The following is a 9,838-nucleotide window of genomic DNA, read 5'->3' as shown; positions in this document are numbered from 1 at the left end:
CCAAGTAAATGCTTTGAAATGTCCTTCCATCATAATTTGAAATTTACTCATAAAGATTTTAAGATTTATCATTTAAGTTTAGTTTCTTACTACTTTTTGATATTGTAAAACTAGAAATTAACTCTATATTGCAAAATGAATACATTTGAAGGAAGGAAGGAAAACATACCTGAGTGTGTATATATATTTTTAGAGATTTTTCTGATGACTTTGAAATAGTATTATCGGCAAGTAACCAGTTTACTTAATTTAGATCCTCCTTTCATTTGAAATAGTCTACAGAATTTTTACAAAGGAAATAAACGTAGGGAATCATTTTTACTGTGGGTGTCTCAGAAAGTGACCATATATGAACAAACTTTCAAATAAATACATTCACACATCTTTCTGATATTCACACTTGAAAAGAGAAGGCATACTAAAATGCACACATACAACTAATTAAATATTTGCCCGGCCTCCAGATTACACGGCTGCTGAATAGCACAGCCCCCCTCACAGAGTGACACTGGAGCCCTCCACAGACTTCCTTAATAGGAGCTGTTGGCACAGGGTGAGAGGGACACATCTGCCGGCAAAGTGCTGCAGATGGTTCCCCTCATTAGCCTGCAGAACTCCGGGCAGCCATGGCGGAGGAGGCCTGGGATCTCGCTTGGACAAGATGTTAGGCTAGCCTCCTGTTCAGTGTCATTACGGTTTCTCCAAAATAATCCCCCTAGTGCGCCCTGTTGGGCGTGGGCTGGTCTACACGTCACACTCGCAGATTCAAGGTGGTGGCGCTGTGTCCAGTTTGCCAATAGGTATTATATGACTTTGAGATTTCACAGCGTTCCACAGCAAGTGTGACTTGGAAAACTTCTTCTTTTTTAAATCTCATTTGGGGATATGTTTATTGATTTTAGAGAGATAGGAAGCAGAGAGGGACAGAAAGAGAAACATCGATGTGAGAGAGGAACATCAATCAATTGCCTCCTGTACACCACCTACTGGGGATGGAACCCTCAGCCTAGGTATGCGCCCTGACTGGGAATCAAACTTGCAACTGATGCTCCAATCAAGAGAGCCAAGGCTGACATGGAAAACTTCTTCATGTAAATGCAGTGGCAGGACAGCCTTGGTGCTCCCGAGAAGCTCATCAGTGTAGCTTTTGAAATTCCATATGATGGTCACCTTCGTGTACACACTTACTTATTATACGAAGTGCGCCAACAGTCTCATTTCTCCTCTTCCCCTTGACCACCGATTTATTGACATTATGGCATTTAATTTTGTTTTCTTTACCCTTTGTTTATGAATCAGCCTTAAAAATCAGAGCACCAAGCCCTGGCAACCGGAAATGTTAGTTAAGTTTAGCAGTAGAAACAGCAGGGGGAGCCCATACAGAGCATAAAAGCTCTGCAGTTTTTCTGGCTGTATTATTATTATTATTATAATTATTATAATTGTTTTACATTTATAATAAAACTGTTTACAATCTATGCACATTTATAACATATATATTTAGAATACAGATAATCACCATGTGCTAGACTATCACAATTTTAAGTCAAAGAGAGTCCATTTTTATTCTTTAATTTACATGAAACTATTAGGATACCACTAAGAAGAATTGATAAGCGAGAACTTGGCAGTAAGAGTTTTCTTCTGTCTTTAAATCCAGGAAAAAACCCGTTCTGAATTTTGTTATTTTACAAAAGATGAAATCAGCTAAAATCTCTATGTAATCTCTGTGGCTGTTCTCTGGCTATTTCCCCCCCTGAAATAAAGCGTAGAAATGAAAACATACCATCTGACATATGTTTGAGATTGTGGTGGCAAGGGGAGGTCCCACCATGGCCGCTTGGTGTTCTAATGTGACTCAGACTTAATTTCAATTTCGAAGTTAATAAAATGCAAAAGCCCAGTGGCCTTTCATGTTGTTTTCTTATGCTTGATGAGGTCCTTGGGTCAGTAGGTTTTCACTCCTGTAAAATAATTCAGAATATCTGAATGACTTTTTGCTCTCCAAATAAACCATTGTAATGTCTCTGGGCAAACATTTTATTTGTTATAGCCCATCCTATGTTATTCTGCTCCATTGGAGGGGAAGGAATTCTAGAGTGATATTCACACACCTGCATCTGTGATTTTGGCCATAATATCAGAAAAGTCACCTCCCAATGTGAGTGAGATTTCATAAGTATGTTAGGAAGGGTTTTGTAAAATTAAACAATTTCTATTGAGTAATTTTTGAATTTCAAAAGAAATAGCTTGCTGTACTTGAACAACAATAAAAATTTTAAAAATGGAAAAAAAGAAATGGCTTAAAGCTAAGTATCAACTTCACATTGTCAAAGACATTGTATATACAACACATACAATTTTGTTTTAAATTAAGAAAGAATTTATTATTATTATTCCTTTGTCAAAACAGTATAAGACTTAAAATTCCATGATGGATCAACAGTTCTGTGAATCTACAGTTATGGTTCCCTTCGTGTTGAAATAAAAAAAATGCCGTCTGTGATGGGAATACTGTCAGGAGGAGTAGCATTTGAGCAGAGCCCTGGGGGTTGGGAAGAGCTCTACGGGTATGGTGGGGGGGCTGGAGGATGGAGTTGTGGTGGGAGGGAAAGATTCTTCAGGCAGAAAGAAGATCACAAAGGGGTGCGGTTGGAAAGGGGTCTAGTTAGACCAGGAACTTTGGGTACTTACGGGAGGATGGGGACTGTCAATTTTGGATGTGCAGCCGAGCAGGTAGGCCTTTATCCTGGGAGCAGAGGGAGCCGGGGGGGATTTTAGAGGGAGATGTAATGGGAATAATATTGCAGGGAGATTGATTTGGTGACAGGGAACAGGATCCTTGAAGAATTAATCAAATTGACTTAGCATCAGTGTTAGAAAGCAAAATAAAATTATAATTTAAAGTCACTGTTCATAGAATATATCATCTTCCTTGATGAATACAAGTTAGTGCTAAAATCCAGGATAAAAAGTCCAAGGAGAGTTGTGTGTGGGTATTTTCTTTGCATGAATATTAATAATAACATCTTGCACTTGGGGGGCATGTTTTATTATTACAAAGGCTAACATGTTATTTTGCTTTGTTCTTTCACCAACCTGGCGAGGTTAACAGATGCTTACAAAAATAACAGGTATTACTCGTCTCTCCCTCTGCCCCATGATCTTTTGATTTAGTATGTAAGTGTAGATTCATGGATTAGACTGAAGTCTACGGCTATTTTGGTTTTTCTGTGAAGAGCTGAGAATACCATTCTATGGCTACTTCTTTTAAATAAGCTTTGACTTTCATTTTGTAGGGGCCTTAACCTGTGGTACTGTAATTGATTCAATCACACAGTCATGGGAACCGCTTTTTGGAGGGAAATAAATTGGAGTGTTCCTCCAGTTACAAGTAAATGTTGTTCAGTGATGTTCTTTGTTTTTCTAAAAAAATTATGATTTATAGACCTGCTCTATTAATAGTGATATTAATATTATATTGTACTTGATCCAGAAAGAAAGAGATATAGTAACATGAAAAGAGTCCTAATTACAGATAAAGATTTTTAAATTTTTAATAAAATACAATATTTAAACATTTTCAGAAGAAAATACAGCATATATCAATAAATTTATAAGGCATACACTGTACTTTTGAAAGTACCAGAATATATGAGGGGTGGGGGAGCTCTCCAAGACACTCATTTTCTTCCAAACCACCTGACAAGAACCGGGCACTTAGAATATTTGTTTAGCTGCTCGGTGTCCGCAGTCTTTCCGTGCAGGACCTGTGTTTGTCTGTCGGCCCGAGAGCCGCGCCATTCAAGCAACCCATCATCTCTGGCTTATGTGGCCGTAATTGTCGTCTTTGACTTCCTGTCAATGCTTGCTTCCGTCTCACTGTACATAAATATATAGGGATCTTTAGACCCTGTGTTTGGCATTATCACAGTTTTTGCTTGGCTCAGACAGGGCAGGTTGATTATCATTAAAGTGTTATTTATTTCTATTTTATTAAGCCCCTTTTACGTTCATGTTACAGGTTAATTTATACTTTTATTTCATGCACTACTTGGCTTTACTGATTAATATGCCCCATGGCATTCAATAAAATCAGGCAGTGGAGGAAATAAGAGTGGTATTAATTTCTAACATTGCTATAAATTTGCCTTAATAAAACTAGCTCAATAACATTCCAGAAGTAATACAATGGATGCTTCCAAATTGTTAACAAAGATGCAGCTTAAACAATTTCCCTTCCTGAGTTTGATATAACCCTACTGCCTTTTCTTCCACGTGTTGAAACCTGTCATATATTTTCTCCCTCTGAGAGGTAATCTAGCAGCATAGTACCACAGCACACGCTCTTCATTTGACTCATTCCAATGCCTTTCTCAAGCGTTAGGTTACAAACTGTGCAAATTGACACAGGATCACAGACCACTGGGGGTAAAAACTTTATTTTTGGAAGATTTTTCAAAAAAGAGGAAAATGTCTCCAGCACCAGCTATTTGTCCTTCTTTGGTGTATTAATCCCCCATCCCAATAATAATAGTTACTGTGAAATCTGATCATAGGGCGGGGCTAGTAAAAAATTTACATGCTGGAATTATTTTTTTGTCAGTCAACCCACCACTCCCATCCCAACTGCTCAATTAAGTAAGATTAGAATTAAGATTTACAGGAACTTATAAAGACAAGGACACACTACCACCCACTGATTTTTGGATCACAAAATCTTGATGATAAAGAATGTACTCCAGTGAAGGGACTGAGAAGTACAAATCGGCAGTTAGCAAATAGTCGTGGGGATGTGAAGTACAGCACAGGGAATGCAGTCAATGGCAGTGTAATCACTGTGTGGATGCCAGGTGGGTACTGGAAGGCTCGAGGGAACACTTTGTAAATAAACTACATGATTGTCTAACCACCACGCTGAACACCTGAAATCAATGCAAAAATAATATTGGAAGTAAACTTCCATTTGAAAAATAAAAATTAAATGGGAAAACATACAATAAAAATAAATTAAAAAAGAAAAACAAAAAATAAATATAAAAAAGAATGTACTCTATTGTTAAGTAACCAAATTTATGTATCAGAAGCGAACACTTAGTCTCTGCTCTTCATTCATTACATTGTAGCCAGGCTGGCCAAAAAAGTTGTTACAAGTCAGAGATTTGCCCTCATTTTCACTATTCTGAATGCATCAATACACTTTATTCACCCTAAAATTTTCCCTTTCTTAGCTTTTTAATACTTTAAGTTCTAGGATTTATAGATTGGACAGAGATTTGATAAGAAAAAAAGCAACAAACAACATTTAACAATCCTCCTTTGCATAAAAATATCAGTTAGTGTGTTCACTCCACAGATGTTTATTGACCAGCCTCTGTGCCAGGCACCCATCCCATCCTGGGGATGGAATTGTGAGATAGTTATGGCCTCTGTCCCCTTGGACATACAGACTTGCCCTTTTGTTTACTTTCGTACAACAGTGAAATTTCACACATTAGTCAGGAGGATATTTTGGGACGGAAAAGAAATTCTTTTTCTGTTTGTTTTTGAATAGATGAGAAACTTCTAGATTCCTTAAATTCTCTTCAAATTACACCGGACAAAGTAACGGGCATCTTCGCCCACAAAACAGTTCAAGAATCAGTGAGTCATCCTCACACCCACGCTGTGCTCAGGGGCATATTTCTTGGTTTTTACTAAATCAATTTAATGGAGTGATGTTCTTCCTTCCATGCAACTCAAATGGCTCCCAGTCTATTAGAAAGGTAATATGATGTCATCGTGTTTTATCTTGCTTGGTTTTTGGTTAAAATATTTTTAAGTAATTCACATAATAAAAAGATGTGCCTTTTCATGTTAATGTATTTATGCAACCTCTAGCTTTATGGAAAAATAAAATTATGTCTTTGCTGTTTCTGTTACAAAGCCAGAACTAACCCTCTTTGCTAAGCAAAGAGCCCTGGCTGGTGTGCCTCAGTGGGTTGAACACCAGCCTTTGAACTGAAGGGTTGTGGGTTCGATTCCTGGTCAGGGCACATGCCTGGGTTATGGGCCTGGTCCCTGGTTGAAGAGCAACCAATCAACGTTTCTCTCCCTCCCTTCCTCTTTCTCTAAAAAGTAAAATAAAATCTTAAAAAATGAGCAAAGAATAAGCATTTCCAAATCACTCCTCAAAACAGTTTTTAGTAAAAGTTATTTTCAAGAGAGTAATCTACATCCTGGGTCCTAAGGATGCTGATTCAAAAGTAAAGCAACAGTTTTGGAGACTTGAAAGAGTCCCATTTTAGAAAGTTACTTTTAGCGAGTAAAGAACCATTTGTTTCCAGAGATCAATTTGTATCCTGAGCCTGGAAAGTAAGGGGCTTCCATTGGGTTCATAATCTTCCTAGAGCCATTTCCTTACAAATAAGCTGGCGTGATGAACCGACTCAGCCCACCAGAGCGTCTCTGTACTAGCAGGCACTGGCTCCAGAGAATCTGCTTGTTAACTACTTTGGGAAAAGAGTTTGGAATATTTTACCCAAGCTCATTAATTCTGATGTGTTTTGATGGATTTTATCAAGCAGGCAGACACAATGTAGTTTATTGTATTTAAGGATGAATTTGACAATGCTTTTGATTGATGATCAGTTTGTTAATATACAAAAGTAGTTCACACACACACTTCAGCCATTAGGCTAAACCAAAACTAAAGTTTTGCATTGTAATCAAATGAGGAAGTTTTACTTATATAAGGACGAGATAAGAATGAGAAAGTCAGACCCGTTGGTGAAATGAGTGAGGCAGTGAATGGAAACAGAGTAGAAGGTTATGTGTTTTAGCTAATAGGCAGTGAGAACACACTGCTCATAACACTGCAGGCATTCGGGCCCAGGTACAATTACATTGCTTGGAACTCCCCTCCCGTGACCATATTATTTAATCCCAAGTAATTACAAATGAAATAGAAATTAAACAATGCCCAAAATATTTCCATCTTCAATTCCTGTTCTGTAAGTAAATCTAAAAACTTTGTGAGTCTCTAAATCTTATTTCAATAAGTCATTCTTCGCAGAGATTTTTGAGCTGTGATGCTTAACAGAATGGGTGAATTGTAAAAATATAATAGTTTTGTAGATGTGGGTATAAAAAATGTCGGTATAAAATTATATGTATGAAGAGAACTTATTTAATTGGTGAGAACTAGAAAGTTTGTTGCCACTTTAAGTTTCAGATAGTTTCAACCTAAATCTTTAGTTAACTCACATAATCATAACTCTGCAAAATATATGCAAGTGTGAGATGAAGGATGCCAAGATTTCCCCCTCCTGTATTTATTCTTTAAACAACTAAGGTAAAGAATTACTACTCTTTGAGGATAAGGGTATTATTTTCTTTCTGAAGGGAAACACTGTATTCTATAGTATGACTCGTACTGTCTTTTGTGCCATTATTAATACAGTTCCTGTTTAAGGAAGTGACTTTTTTTAAAAAACGTGATAGTATAAGCTTAAAAATAAGTGTTATTGACTTTTAAAATGCCTTATCTTACCAATGTCATTCTGGGCATGAAGGATAAAGTGTGGAAAATGCTTGTCATAATAATATTGTCACGAGACTCTCCTTTTGGAATAAAGTGGCTTACGTTTGGTGTGTTTTGGGGGGAGCACAAATGGGAGAGGGAAAGTAAGTTTGGTAGATGAAATAAACAGACCCTCCACTTTTAGATTTTTAAAGATGCAAATAAATAATATACCTATAATATAAATGAAAGATCAGGGACACCTTCCAAAGATCTCGCCCTCAGATTTACAACGGCCGTACCAGTGTCCTCTTATAGTTCTTTCTCATCAGTTCTGTTTTCTTCATTTCTATTGTTTGTTGTTATTGTAGCTTTTACAATCACAATTTTAAATTTAGCGTTATTTGAATTGCAATATTAAGCACAGAAAACAAGAAGAGCAAAGGTTAAGTTTTATGGCATTAGGTTTTCATGTTGTGTGCTTAAAGTGTGTTCCTCCAGTGAGGAACATATATGCTTATTGTATTTAATAAAAGATGTCGATTCAACCTTGAAAATGCCAGTATTTACTGAGTGGAATCTATATTTTCATTTAATTTATTTTAGTTCAGCTATTTTTCAGTTATAAACTAAGCAACATAGTTATACTGTTAAATGTATATAATACAAGCATATGTTTTAGGTTTTTTCCTCTTTGATATATCTATGACTCTATCCATCTACATATCTATTTCTCTCTATAAAATACCTCTCTAGACAGAGATACAGAGAGAGAGAGAGAGAGAGAGAGAGGGAGTGTTCTTGAGGCCTTAATCTTGAAACAAAGGTGACCCTTAGTTTTGAAAAGTAGAGAGCACTATAATAAATGTTTAACAAATTATTGTCTATGAAGTAACTATCTTAATCATGCATTAATAGTAGATAATATTTATTGCATACTTATTTGAGATAGGCAATGTGTTAAGTGCTTAATGTACATTAGTTCATTTAGTCTCACAAGAAAGCCATGAGGTAGGTGTTTGACCCTCATTTTACAGTGAGAAAACAAAGTTGGGGTTGGGTGACTTATCCGGGTCCCGTGCTAGGTAGTGGCAGAGCTAGGATTTAAACCCACGGAGGTGCAATCGCACACACAGAGTGTTCTGTAAAGTTCTTGATTAAATGTAATGTGGAAAATATAATAATTATGACAAGACCAAGAAATGTTAGAAGGCAGGTTTAAAGGACGAGAATATGATAAATAACCCTTTTTCTCTTTAGAAGAGGGAGCGAATGACAGAGTTACAGAAGGAAAGGTGGCAATGGTAGTCCCGTAAAACTTCGGAAAGAGCATCGATTATTTGCCTGACTCATTAAGTTACTTAACTAGGTGTTTCGTGGTCATTGTGGTGGGTGGTGGTATACAAAGGTGAGTAGGAAACAGAACATGTCTTTAAGGAGTTTACTGTCTTATGAGGACATCGCACAAATAATTCAGTGGTTCAAGAATGATGAAAATCGTACTGCTTACAAAGGAGGGTACGTAATCCAGGAAAGGGTGCGTGGTAGGGGGGAAACAGATCTTTCCTGAGTTTTGAAGATTTGTAAGTGAGGCGAGCCATGTGGTGAAGGGTGGGTGGAGGGTGGGGCCTTCCAGGCAGTGGGAACAGGTGAAAAGACAGGAAGGTCCAAATGAGTTTGGGTATGTTAGCATGGCAATGGATGAGCCTGAAGACAGGCTAAGGATCACAGAGGTTCATGGGAAGGCTCTGGAGAAGAAGCATGATGAAATCTACATGTTAGGACAAACCCTCTGGCTAAAGTGTGGAGAGGGGCCCTGCTGGAGAGGTTAGGAAGCTGTTGGAGGACAGAGGGACATGATGAGGGCTTGACTATGGGTAGAGGTAGGGGTTTGGCAAGAAAGGAACAGCTCAGAGTATTGGAGAAACCAAGGGAAGACAAGTTTCAAGAAGAGATAGCTGACTGTGTGACTCAGTTGGCTGGGTGTTGTCCCGCAAAGCAAAATGTCCCCAGTTCAATTCCCAGTCAGGGCACATGCCTGAGTTGCGGGTTTGGTCTCCGGGCCAGGGCACATGTGAGAGACAACCGATCGATGTTTCTGTCCCTTTCTCCCTCCCTGCCTTCCCCTCTATCTAAGAGTAAATAAGTAAAATCTTAAAAAAAAAAAAAAAAAGGAAAGACAGTTAACAGTGTCAAATGATGTAGAGAAAAGATGTTCCTTGGGTGGAGTAACAAGAAGGTCCCTGGTGACTTTTGCTAGAGCAGTCTCAGGTGAGTGGGTCACAAGGAAGGCAGCTGGGTCGCAAGTAACACGGGATGAGTGGAAAAGAAATACAG

This window comes from Desmodus rotundus, chromosome 2, assembly GCF_022682495.2.
Source record: "Desmodus rotundus isolate HL8 chromosome 2, HLdesRot8A.1, whole genome shotgun sequence".
In the NCBI taxonomy this organism is placed as follows: domain Eukaryota; kingdom Metazoa; phylum Chordata; class Mammalia; order Chiroptera; family Phyllostomidae; genus Desmodus; species Desmodus rotundus.
This window is presented reverse-complemented; position numbering follows the sequence as displayed.